The sequence below is a fragment of the Sus scrofa genome, chromosome 2 (genome assembly GCF_054392235.1).
Source record: "Sus scrofa isolate SSC_HxYL_T2T_F1_AM1 chromosome 2, Sscrofa_HxYL_maternal_Yorkshire_Landrace_v2.0, whole genome shotgun sequence".
Classification (NCBI taxonomy): domain Eukaryota; kingdom Metazoa; phylum Chordata; class Mammalia; order Artiodactyla; family Suidae; genus Sus; species Sus scrofa.
This window is the reverse complement of record NC_139384.1, coordinates 72,732,906-72,746,726: the sequence shown is the minus strand read 5'-3', so window position 1 is coordinate 72,746,726 and position 13,821 is coordinate 72,732,906. Positions and strand designations below refer to the sequence as shown.

The 13,821-nt window shown below is 37.0% G+C and overlaps 1 pseudogene; it reads right to left on the bottom strand.

Annotated features, from left to right (window-relative positions):
* Positions 1–2,643: 2,643 nt before the first annotated feature.
* Positions 2,644–3,600, bottom strand: LOC100514567 (olfactory receptor 7A5-like; annotated as a pseudogene).
* Between the last annotated feature and the right edge of the window lie 10,221 nt (positions 3,601–13,821).

Genomic DNA, 13,821 nt, shown 5'->3' with positions numbered 1-13,821 from the left:
TTTAAAATGGGTTTCTGGATAATTGCCCTTTCTTTTTTGTGATTTCATGTTACTGTCTTTTTTTTAATGATCAATGAGCTGCTCCTCTCCCAGTGCATTTGAAATAACAAATACCATTTTTATTTATGTAAATCCTTGTTTATTTTAATTCTAATAATAACATATTGATAACTAGAGGCCTTTCTAGGATTCAGTTAGATGACTCTGTAGAACAAGGTTTAGTTTTTCTTTTACCTGAGCTGCAGCTGTCTCTATTTGAGAAACTACATTTTTTGCATTTCATGGCCTCTGCCAAATGTGTTGCCAGTGACCTTTGCATCATGGTTTGTGACTCCAGGCTCACTGGAGACTTGCTACTGCTGTTACCAACCAGGGTTCTTGGCCTCATTAATAAATAGAAATTGACAAGTGGACAAACAGGAAATTCAGGCAAGTCATTATTAGGGCTCCTGCTGCACCAAGAGAGAGCAAGAGAAAGTAAAACTTTCCCTTTCTCACTGGCGGGTTGGGGCATGAGCTGATTCCTTATATAGGATGAGGATAGGGACAGATCTAGGTGTTGGGCCTGTTGGGTGACTTAGGTGGTCTTTTCACCCCCTTGGTGGTGCTGTATGCAAAGTTCACGCACAGCGCCCTGCTTTACCTCTCAGGTCTTCAGAAGTGGCAGTGGGTTTTTTGGTCTTTTTGTATCTTGTTCAAAATTTGCCCCAAATATTCAGACACTCAGTTATTTTTAGTCCCTTATAGTGTCTTTGCATTTTGTTGCTGGAGGAGACTTCCATCCAGGTGTAAGCATTGCAGCAAAGGGTCCCAGGTCCCAAGTCTCAGCCTGTCTGTCAGAGTCCATACTGTGGCTGGCATCTCTTCTGGGAGTAGAGGAGGGACTGCCAGGATAGTGGGCAATATTGCTGAATACAGGATGAATTGCGTTGAAGGCAACAACACCCCTTCTGCATGACTCCCCGTGGCTGTAGAAGCTGCTGCATCCAGGAGGCCAGAGTCATGTGTGCCACTTCTACTGGTATGATCACATTCTCTGGTGCTATTAGCTCAACTTTCTCAGCTGTGGATCTGAGCCTAGGGGCACTGTTTCTGCTGTTCTCCTGATTCCACCTTATCTATCTGTTACAACCCACCCATATTCAGATGCATAACTGTATGAATCTCTGGTGTCCTTAGGTGTTGGTCAGAGAAGCTCTTCTTTACTAGTGAATATTTTACTAATAATATATTGAAGGTGTGAGATTAAAGGGAGTTTTACTCCACCATGAGCATAAATGGTAAACCATTTATTCCATAAAATCTAAGTTAAACATATATAAGTGGAGCCAACCATCATATAGTGGTGAAGAAAGAAATAAAAAAAGCTGTATCCAACATCAGAGATGAATTTTAGAATTAAAACATAGAGGATTACAGGTGCATATAGATTAATGAGGCACCCAACCCAACAAAGATCAGAACAACTCCTCAGCACAGTCTCACTTGATAGTAGATGCCTTATAATAAAATATTTATTATTAGGATAAGTTCAAATGCAGCAATAGCTAACTATTATAAAATAAAAGTCAACAGAACTGAGAGCAATTATAAGAATTTACTACTCATTCTAGGCATTTATTCTCATATTTAAAGTAAACATTCATGATTACTCTATTTTTTAACTTTTTAAATTTTTATTATAGTTAATTTATAGTGTTCTGTCAATTTCTTCTATTCAACAAAGTGACACGACCATATACATGTGTGTGAGTGTATGTGTGTGTGTGTGTGTCTGTCTGTCTGTCTGTCTGTGTGTCTGTGTGTATACACATATTCTTTTTCTCACATTATCCTACATCATGTTCCATCACAAGTGGCTAGGTATACTTCCCTGTGCTATAAAGCGGGATCTCATTGCTTATCTACTCCAAATTCAACAGTTTGCATCTACAAACCCCAAACAACTAATTTCAGATAACTGAGTTAAAAAGTGACTCTACTGACGTTGCCTTCCAGGTAAGCATGAAATTGGAAGACCTGTTTTTTGGTATAAATTGTGACCCTGAACTACATGAGTGGACAAGCATTCAAACTCTCCCGTGAGCCATCCTTGGATGATAAAATTGTATATACATATAAACTTGACCATTAAAAAACACAAAGAATTGGGATATCAACCCATTGCATAAGCAAAAGTCCTCATATAACTTTACAGTCATTTCTCCATATCCACTGATACAACCAATCTTATTAAAAATAAATAAATTGCCTTGGTTGTCATCTGTAAGTTCCTCATATGAGTAATGCAACTCATGATTGTTTCTTTCATAAAAACAAGAGAAAGTTATTTGGGATGAATTTTTTTTCAAAAGCAATTATTCTACATAAATCTAGGATGTCCTACCAAATAAAAGGAATTTACAAACATTTCTAAACCAAAGTTAGGAAAACTTTGAGGTAGGAAAAAGTACAAACTGCCTAAAATATCAAACAGAAAAATAAAACTTAATAAGTGAAATACTGAAGTTGTATAGAGAAGTTGAATACTAAAAAGATGAATATCCCAGGAAATAAATAAAAGGAGCAAATTTTATTCCACAATGATCAAAGAATCACAATTGCTTTTTCCAAAACTTTAAGCCATTCAGCAAGAGCACTACATCACCCCCAGGAAAACTGGGCCTTTGTATCTGGCATCAAACAGAATCTCTTCAGAGCCCTCTTTATGTCTTTATTCCTCAAACTATAGATGAAGGGGTTCAGCAAGGGCATGACCACAGTGTACATCACTGAGGCAATTACACTTGAGTGTGAGTTCTGGGTAGCAGAAAAGCTGAGGTATACTCCTAGCCTTGTACAATACAATAAGGAGACAACCAAGAGGTGAGATACACATGTAGAAAAGGCTGTGAACTTCCCCTGAGCTGATGAGATTCTACATATGCAGGAAACTATTTTAGAGTAAGAGTAAAGGATGCCAGTAAAAGGACCACCACCCAGCAGGACAGTTGAAAAATACACCACCATGTTATTGAGAAATGTGTCAGAACTGGCAAGTTGTACCACCTGATTGAGTTCACAGAAAAAGTGTGGGATTTCCAAATCTGGACAGAAGGACAATCGTGATACCATTAAGGTGTGTAACAAGGAATACATGGCCATCAATATCCAGCACAGCAGAACCAACAGCCCAAAGAGTCAGGGATTCATGATAACTGAGTAGTGCAGGGGGTGGCAAATGGCCACAAACCTGTCATAGGCCATCACACTCAGGAGAATGTCATCTAATCCTGCAAAGAGTATGTAAAAATATATCTGGGTGATGCAGCCATCAAAGGTTATGACTTTGCTCTTATTCTGAATGTTCAAAAGCATCTTTGGGATGGTGGTAGAGGTGAAACAGATGTCTGTAAAGGACAAATTAGAGAGGAAGAAGTACATGGGTGTGTGGAGGCGGGAGTCAGAGCTGACAGCCAGGATGATGAGCAGGTTCCCAAACACAGTGATCAGGTACATGGAGAGAAAAAATCCAAAGAGAAGAGGCTGCAGTTTTGGTTCCTCTGAAAGTCCCAGAAGAAGAAATGTTGAAGTGTGTGTATTGTTGTTCCCTGGTTCCATATGGTGGATGTGACTGCCAGGAGAAAGGAAAATAACATGACTAATTTTTGCACAGCTGGGCCTAACTCACAAAGCTGAAGTAGGGAAATGTCCCTATTGTCATCAAGAATTTGATTTTAACATTTTGTATACAGATAAGTTTCCCTTGAGTTATGTCCCATTTCATCTCTGACTAGGAATTTTTGTCCCATTCCCAACATATGCCAGAATTATTGATGTGTTTGTAATTTTAATGAGAAATTCTTCCATACACTTGAGAAATATATATTGAGTTATAAACCATGTTCCAAGAACATATAGGTAATAAATATAGTACTCAAAAAAAAAATCTCCTGAAATCCAAGGTTAATGAAAAATGACCTGCAAATAAAAATATGACACACTGTGTCAGAAGGTGACAGATGCTATGAAGAATACAAAACCAGGTGTAGAGGAGAGAGTGTTTGGAGATATTATTTGTGCTGAACATTCAGGTAAGGCCAAAAAACAAGGTGATAGTTGAACACAGACTTCAGGAAAGAGAGAGAGAGAGCTAGTATGATGTCAGGAGACATATGTGCTTGGTAGAGCGAATGGTTGCTGCAAAGGACATGAGAAAGAGACTTATTTCATACATTCAAATGCAAGCAAAGAAGCCAGTGGGACAGAGGAATGAGCAAGAAGAGGAGTGATGAGAGATGGTGTCAGAGGATGTTGAGAGACACTGTGGCCTCCCTGCTACAGCCTCAACTTCAGTACAAAGAGAATCCCTTGTTCACATGATGTCCCCTGTAATTTATTAATTCTGGTGCAAAGTCATTGTATGAGCTAAAGCAGTTCCCATCCTTCAGTACCATCTGTTGATTGAATTCAGACCTCGGAACTCACCTTAATATATGAGTACAGGTGCCTCTGCTTGGAGAATTGCACTAACACCCACAAGGCACACAACCAAACAGCATGGCCTCCTGGGCTGTGTTAGTACCACTCATTTCTCATCCAGAAACACCCTCCTTAGGCCATGAAAGTTTACAGCTCCAACTGGTCATATCATATTACTTTACTCCTAAAGAATGTATAAATGGTACATAAAAGTTCCAGTTCACAAGGTCCTTGTGTAACAATAAACTTGTTACTTTTTGGTAGTGACACTTTCTGCTCAGTATAGAAAGAAGAAAAATTAAGTGTGAGCAAGAAAGAGAAAGAGAGAGAGAGGCACAAAATGAACATATGGACTTTGGGGGGGGGAGATAATTATCTAAATAAAGTGAATAACCTCATATGACCCCTGACAGAGTGTGATGAAGAAAAGCTTCCTTAGTTTGACAGCATTCCAACTCCAGTGACATCTACTTGATGCCTAGAAAAAAATAATAATGAAATTTTTTTCTACAGATAGAAAATTTTTTCTGCAGATAGAATATCCCAAGAGAAAAATAATCACAGGTATAAACTAACAACTCAGAATGGAAAGATACAAAATACAATAATACTGGGTATATTTTCTCAACATACTTTTGAGAAAAGTTGAAATCAGGGATATGATGATGTTAGAAGTCTCCTTTTCTCCTGAGCCTTTTCCCTATTTGTCTGTTCCAGTTAATTAATAAGATCCTTGGACTTAGGTTCCACTTTTACTGGAAGCAAGGTATGCCTCTCATTCCTTTTTCAAATTGAGCTTCCATGAATACCATTTAATTGTCTATGCTGATGCTTACATCACCGAGTGCAATGTTCACTTTTTCAGCATCATAAATAAATACGTAATTAGAAAAGTAAAACAACTAGTGACCTCTGGCTTCTGGGCTATGCTGGGGTGGTGCTCAGGAGACCTCAAGTACATGTTCTTGGCTTCCATCCTCTCTGATCCTGTCCTACAGTGTCTGTTCAGCTCTTGGACTCACCTACATGCAGACTTTGAAAGGAAGCCTTCCATGCAGAAGTCAAAATTGCTTGCTGAATTTTTCTGATGATGCAGACCATGTTTTCCCTTAAAATGAGACAATAGGAGGAGATCAAGTATTGGTCTCCCATACATATTTTGACTGCAACATTAAAGGCCATGTCCTATCTAAGCAAAAGTTGCAGAGGCCGAGGGACTGCAGCAGCTTGTATATCTACAGCTTCCTACATCTGCTCATTAGGCCTGTTTTCCTGTTATTATTCCAACCACTAACTATATGAGTTCTATTAGAGACACTGGTATGGACAGAATGGAATTTTTCTGCTAATTCTCTATCCCTAGGAGACTACACTATAAGCTAGTGAATTCAGTTTGTATTGCCCCTTCTCCATGAACTTTCCTGGTTCCAAAGCGTTAAGCCTCCCATCACATCATCTCATTATTGAGTTCAAACTCTTTCAAAAGTATATTGAGGATTGGTCTTGAATATGTTCCTTGGATATTCAAAGCTTTGGTTATGGAGGTCACAACCCCTGAAATCTCTTTAAAAAAAATGCTCTCCTCTTCAAAAAGGAGGGTAACTTTGCTCTTATTATTTGCTCTTACATTAATATAAAAGCATGTGTTCTTTACTACTTGGACTTATGACATTTTTTTCCAAGCCAATCAGGGATTTCATACTTACACAAGTTGACTGCCATTTGGTCTCTAATTATAAGTGAGAAAATTAAATGCTTGTAATTAAAGAGACATATTTAGATATTTTTATACACCATAAATGAGCTTAGCATATGATAGGGATTGATGAATTTAATTTTAAAATAATGCATTCCTTTGGAATTCTTTTAGAGAGGTACTGCTTTTACGGACTCCATTCTCTATTATAGAAATGAGACTTAGAGTTACTTAACGTTGTAAGGTATTCACCCAGGAAGGGATGGGATCTTGATTGGAATCTGTCAGGATGCTCCCAGTGCTTGAATCTGGAGCAATGGTTCTCTCAACTGGAAATGATTTTCCCCAGGAATATTTGTCCATGCCTGAAGAAATGTGGCTAATTTCATTTAAACCGTGGGACCACACCCAACAGAAATAATTGTCCTGCCCCAAATGTCAACATTGAGAAGGTAAGAAAAACCTGTTCTAGACAAGCACTTGTCCAACTTCATTATGCATACAAATCATCAAGGTTTGTAGTTCAAATGCAAGTTTTTATTAAACAAGTTTCTAGTGATTGAATTCCTATATATATATATATGTATATATTTTTTAAACAATACTTAAATTTTTTAAATTGTATCAGAATACTTTTGTCTCACAAATTTGTGTTAATCTCAGGTATACTACAAAGTAAATCATTATTGCATGTACCTATAGCCATTCTTTTTCAGATTCTTTTCCCATACAAGCTACCACACAGTACTGAGTAAATTTCCCTGTGCTAAACGGTAGGTCCCCATTACCATCTATACCATATAAAGCAGTGTGTATATATCAATCCCAACCCCATAATTTATAATCTCCCCCACATTTCCTATTTGATAAAAATGTTTGGTTTTGAAATCTTTAAGCCTTTTTTGTTTTTTAAGTTCCATTTTATCATTTCTATTAGATTTCACATATCAGTGATCAAATATAAAATTTGTCTTTCTCTTTCTGACATACTTTATTTAGTATGATGATTTCTAAGTCTATCCATGATGCTGCAAACATTATTTCATGCTGTTTATGAATAAGTTATATTCCATTGTGTATATGTACCACATCTTCTTTATTTAGTCTTCTGTCGATGGAAATTTTGGTTGCCTCTACATCTTGGCTATTGTTAATGGTGCTGCAGTGAACACTGGGGTACATGCATCTTTTCAAATTATGGCATTCTCCAGATAGATGCCCAAAATTGGAATTGCTGGATCATATGTTAGTCTATATTTAGTGTTATTAAGGAATCTCCATACTGTTCTCCATAGTGATTACATTCCCACCAACAGTGTAGGAGGGTTCCCTTCTCTCCACACCCTCCCCAGCATTAATGTTTGTAGCTTTTTTGATGATAGGCATTCTGACTGGAGTGAGTGATACTTCATTGTAGCTGTGATTTATATTTCTCTACTAATTAGTGATGAGCCTTTTTTCAAGTGTTTTTGGACATCTGTATGTCTACTTTGGAGAAATGTTGGTTTAGATCACCTGACCATTTTTTAATCGGGTTGGTTTTTTATATAAATATGTTTGGTAGGTTTGTATATTTTAGTGATTCATATAATGTTAGTTGCGTGATTTTCAAAGATTTAGTCACATTTTGTGGGTTGTCTTTTCATTTCATTAATAGTTTCCTTTGTTCTGCAAAATCTGTTAAGTTTAATTGGGTCCCCCTTGTTTATTTTTTTTACTTTATTACTCTTAAGAGTTTGATCCAAAATATATTGCTGTGATTTACGTCAAAAAGTATTCTGTTTTACTCCAGAAATTTTATTGTATCTTGTCTAACATTTAGGTCTTTAATCCACTTTGAGTTTATTTTTGTGTATGGTGTTATAGAGTGTTCTAATTTCATTCTTTTACATGTAGCTGTCCAGTTTACCCAGCACCACTTATTGAAGAGACTATCTTTACTCCATTGTGTATTCTTGCCTCCTTTGTCATAGATTAGTTGACTATATGTGCATAGATTTATTTCTGGGCTTTCTATGCTGTTTCATTGATCTATATTTCTCTTTCTTTGCTGGTACCATACGGTTTTTGATGTAGCTGCAGTATAGTCTAAAGTCAGGGAACCTGATCCGTCCAGCTCCATTTTTCTTTCTCAAGATTTGACAATTTGGGGGTCTTTTCTGTTTCCATACAAATTTGCAAAAAAAATTTTCTAGTTCTGTGAATTGGTAATTTGATAGAGATTGCACCAAATCTATAGATTGACTTGATTAGTATAGTAATTTTGACAATACTGATTCTTCCCAGCCAAGAATATGGTGTATCATTCTCTCTGTGTCCCTCTGTGTCTTTTAATTCCTTCCTCAGCATCTTATAGTTTTCAGAGTAAAGCTCTTCTTCCTCTTTAGGTAGGTTTATTCCTAGGTATTTTATTCTTTTGTATGTGATATTCCCTCATGATTAGAGTCCAGTTAAGCATTCTTGTAGAAATATCATGTACATGTTATGTCTTTCTCAAAAGGCACAGGGCATCCATGTGTCCCATTTGTAAGCCTGTTAACTTTGTGTGGTTAAGATGATTTCTGTCAGGTTTCTCCACTGTCAAGACACTATTTTTTTCTTTGAAATTAATAAGTATATCATAAGGAAATATTTTGAAACTAGGTGAATATTCCATTTTACATCATACGTTCACCCTCTGGTTTTGAGTCATTGATGATTTTTGCCTAAAACACCTATTATTGTAGTGGCTGCCAAAATGTTGTTTTTTTCATTCCATCAGTATTTTTGACTTTACTGATTAGATTTCTCCTGCAAGGAAGAGCATTTTCTTCTAAAGGAAAACATTAAAAAAAAAAAAAGAAAATACAACCCACAGAATGGGACAAAATCTCCCCCAATGATGCAACAAACAAGGCCCTAATCTCCAAAATATACAAAGAACCCATGTCAGTCAACAACAACAACAAAAAAACCCAATCAAAAAATGGGCAGAAGACCTAAATAGACATTTCTCCAAAGAAGACATACAGATGGCCAAGAAACATATGAAAAAAATGCTCAATATCGTTAATTATTAGAGAAATTCAAATCAAAACTACAATGAGGTACAACCTTACACCAGTCAGAATTGACATCATTAGCAAGTTCAACAAATAGCAAATGCTGGAGAGGGTGTAGAGAAAAATGTACCCTCATCACTGTTAGTGGGAATGTAAATTGGTAAAACTACTATGGAAATCAGTATGGAAGTACCTCAGGAAACTCAATATAGAGTTACCATGTGATCCAACAATTCCACTACTGGGCACGTATCCAGACAAAACCTTCATTGCAAAAGATACATGCACCCCTATGGGCATAGCAGCATTATTCACAAAATCCAAGACATGGAAGCAACCTAGATGTCTATTGATAGATAAATGATTAAGATGTAGTACTTATACACAATAGAATATTACTCAGCCATAAAAAGACAAACTAATGCCATTTGCAGCAACATGGATGGAACTAGAGTTTCTCAACTAAGTGGAGTAAGCCAGAAAGAAAAAGACAAATACCATGTATCACCTATTTGTGAAATCTAAAATGTGGAATAGATGGTCCTATCTAAAAACAAACAAACAAACAAACAGATCATGGCCAAGGAGAGCAGACTTGGGGTTCACAAGGGGGAAAGGGGAGGGGTTGGGATGGATGGGCATTTTGTGAGGTTTTTGGAAGCAAACTCTTATATTTGGAATGGATGGGCAATGGGATCCTACTGCACAGTACAGGGAAATGTGTGTGATTGGATCACTTTGCTGTACAACAGAACTTGATGAAACATTGTAAATCAAGTAAACTTTAATAAAAATAAATGTAAAAAAAGAAAAGAATCCACTGTGAAGGTTAGAACTTGGGTTCGGTATCAGGATTCAAATTTAATTCCTGGCCTGGGAACTTCCAAATGCCATGGGTGAGAACATAAAAAAAATCAGTCAAACTAAGTGCTTGTCTGTTCTTATTTTCTGACAGAGCTTTTATAATGTTGATTATTACTTTAAAATCAGTCTCTTCTGAATTAATAAGGATGGGTTGTTCCTCTGAACTAGAGTACTGTGGACTGCTCAATGCACTTGTTTTGACCCTGTAAAACTATAAATACCTGTAGAGTCCTGCTTGTACAGTCAGCAATCCATGTCCCACCATATTTCTCTCACTACATGACTGGAACTTTCTGTAGATTGCACCCTCCTGAGTGTGAATAGCTGTCACTGGAAATGGTTTTGTTGGGAGTTGGTTGTGTCCCAGATCCCTAATAACAACTCTGTGTCTTTGAGACTCACAAGGTACTGAACAACGTGTCGTCATGTCCTTGATAGTCAAAGAAATTCCATCTGAAATGTCAAGGAAATGCTCATGGGAGAGGACAGTGGAGATGATATCCATGGAGAAAAGCACATCATGATTAAGGGGCCTGGGAAGGGAAGCACATATCTCACATTCAAGATGCTCCTATGGGTACAAAAGTAGCAGAAAGAAATTTCATTTCTATTTTGGCTCCCCCAGTCATGGGAACCAAATTGCTCAGAGACTCAAGTATCAATGGAATAATTAATTTAATGAATATTTGTGAGACTTCAACCTCTGAAGACACAGAAATGGTAAATATGCCCCTTACTCCTCTTGTCTACATCTCCACTTTTCCAGGAAGAAAGGAGTTCAACTCTGCCATTTCAGAGACTTGATGCCTGGTGCCACCTCCCTGCCCTTCCTTGGAGCTGGGTTGAACATCCATCACCCAATGAAGAAAACACCCATGGAACTAGAGGTTCACTGGTAACATTACAGTACTGCTACAGGAAACAGGTATGGAGGCAGGCAGAACTCTCAGAGTATTAACTTCAATGGCATAAATGGGGATAGTGTGATGGTGAGATTCTATCCGCTAAAGCATTCTACAGACTTCAATTCCTGAGTCTCTTTCAATCACTCTTCCTCTCAGCTTCTTCCCCTCTCTTCTTAAACCAAATTCTGAGGAGCTTTCATCTTCCTAAGGGAAACTGACCTCTCAGACCCCAACATCTCTCCAGAGTTTCTTATCCAGTATACAGACATCTTAGTCATTCTTCGGGAGCCATGCTGGTGCCTCTATTCTCTATTAAAGATGCTCCTTATTCCTTTACCTATCAAGTGTTATTTATTCATTCATTCAAACAAGCAATATTCCCTGGGATTCCACAAAATTATCACTTACAAGTTCATTCATACATCTTCTGATATTAGTTAATGATTCTGTATCTCAGCTTCAACTTTTATAAAATGGGGGAAATGGTTGTATCCTTGATAGCATTAACATGAGGGTTAAATTTAAGGAGATAATGTATTTTAAGTTTTTAATTGGTCCTAAGAGCTAAAGAGCATCTACACATATTAATCATTATCACTGCATTACTGCAAACTCATATTCATTATTTAAATTTTAAAAAGACTGGGAGTTCCTGTCATGGCTCAGTGGTTAATGAATCCAACTAGGAATCATGAGGTTGCAGGTTCAATCCCTGGCCTTGCTCAGTGGGTTAAGGATCTGGCATTGCCATGAGCTGAGGTGTAGGTTGCAGTTGCAGCTTGGATCCTGCATTCCTGTGGCTGTGACGTAGGCCAGCAGCTACAGCTCCAATTTGACCCCTAGACTGGGAACCTCCATATGCCATGGGAGCAGCCCAAGAAATGGCAAAAAAAAAAAAAAAAAAACGTGATATTCAGTCGCTGCCAGAAGTGATGAGTGAAGTGATTTAAGGGGGTCAAAAGGAAGAAATCTTAGCTTATTTAGTAAATTTATCACTCACTAACTGGGTATTGGCAGTTTTCCTGTCACTGTCCCTAGAGATTTCTATTTTTGTTAAAACTTGAATTGATCGTGATCTTTTTTCTAAGAGATTAACTCTATGTATGAACACTACTGTTCTTTGCTCTTGCACACACTTTTTTAATTTTAATTTTTGAATAATTTGAGATTTACAGAAAAGCTACAAAGATGGTACAGGGAAATCCTGTAGTGATGAAAACTTTTTAAAACTAGGTAGACGAAATGGCTGCAAAAGATAATGAATATACTATATGCCACTGAATGTCACTTTTAGATCACTATGGGTTTTTTTATACATGTGTTTTATATCAATTGCCTTACAAAAATTATATCCAGTGACAAGAGATTTTCAGCTAACAATTCATTATCTGCAGCCCAATCTACCATCTTCAAACATGGGAATTTAGAACTCATAATTCTTTTTCTCTGGCTATTTTGGTTAGAACTTCCAGGATGTTGATAAATAAATGTTACTGATGGCAGATGTTCCTTTCTTCTGGAATACTTAAAAAAGTCTTCTAATGTTCCTGCCACTTACTATGTTTCCACCATGGCACTTTTGGAAATACGTTTTGGTGTTTATTTAATTCCTTCCTTAATTATTATTATTTTTTTTGTCTTTTTTGTTGTTGTTATTGTTGCTATTTCTTGGGCCGCTCCCGCGGCATATGGAGGTTCCCAGGCTAGGGGTTGAATCGGAGCTGTAGCCGCTGGCCTACGCCAGAGCCACAGCAACGCGGGATCCGAGCCGCATCTGCAACCTACACCACAGCTCAGGGCAACGCCGGATCATTAACCCACTGAGGAAGGGCAGGGATCGAACTCGCAACCTCATGGTTCCTAGTCGGATTCGTTAACCACTGCGCCACGATGGGAACTCCTCCTTCCTTAATTATTGATCTGTTGTCCCCTATGCGGAACCAACCAGTGAAACAATCAATAAATTCATTTCTTAGAGATTTTCAGATTTTTAACATGAAGTTGGAAATATTGTCTTGCAAGGTATTTTCTTATACATATTTTTCATTGTTCTCTTTCCTAATTTTAGGCATCTGTTCTTTTTCTTTCTTGTTTCCATTAAATATATGATTCTCTCTATTTGACTTTTGTCAAAGAATTAGCTCTGCAATGTATTTCTCAGTTATAATTTTTTTATTCTCTTTTTTATTTTTATTCCTGTATACTTCTACTTATTTTTATTACAGTATACTCTTTTTCTCATAATATTTCCATTATGGTCTATCCCAAGAGACTGTAGATTGTATTCAGTTCCCTGTACTGTACAGTAGAGTCACTTTGCTTATCCATTCTAAATGTAATAATTTGAATCTACCTAAATAAAACTCCCCATCCTTCTTTTTCATTCATTAACCCTGATTTAGCTCAATTTTCTGTTTTAAATAGTTATGTTTTATAGAACTTTTATTAACAATATTTTCAAATTTTAAGGGTTGGTTTCTTAAGGATAGATTACATGTATGTCCAGTCACACTTTCTGAAATATACAGTAGAAAAAAATGAATCTAAAAATCAGAATTCATGTTAACACCCAAAGATGACCCCTGTCCATGTTTAGGTGCATGTTGTTATGGGCAATTTTCCCTTGGATTTCTGCAAATATGTGTCAGATTATAAAGGACAGGTATGCTGATTTAATTTCTCCATTCGAAAAACCAAGTAAATTACCTTCTCTATAAGATTTTGAGGTTTCATTTTTCTTTCCACATGTTGGAAATATGCACACAATATTTTTTAAAAGGTTTTAATTGCAGCATAGATAAGTAGCAGGAACAAAATTTTCTCAGTCATTACCCTTTATTATCTTATGCCTTTT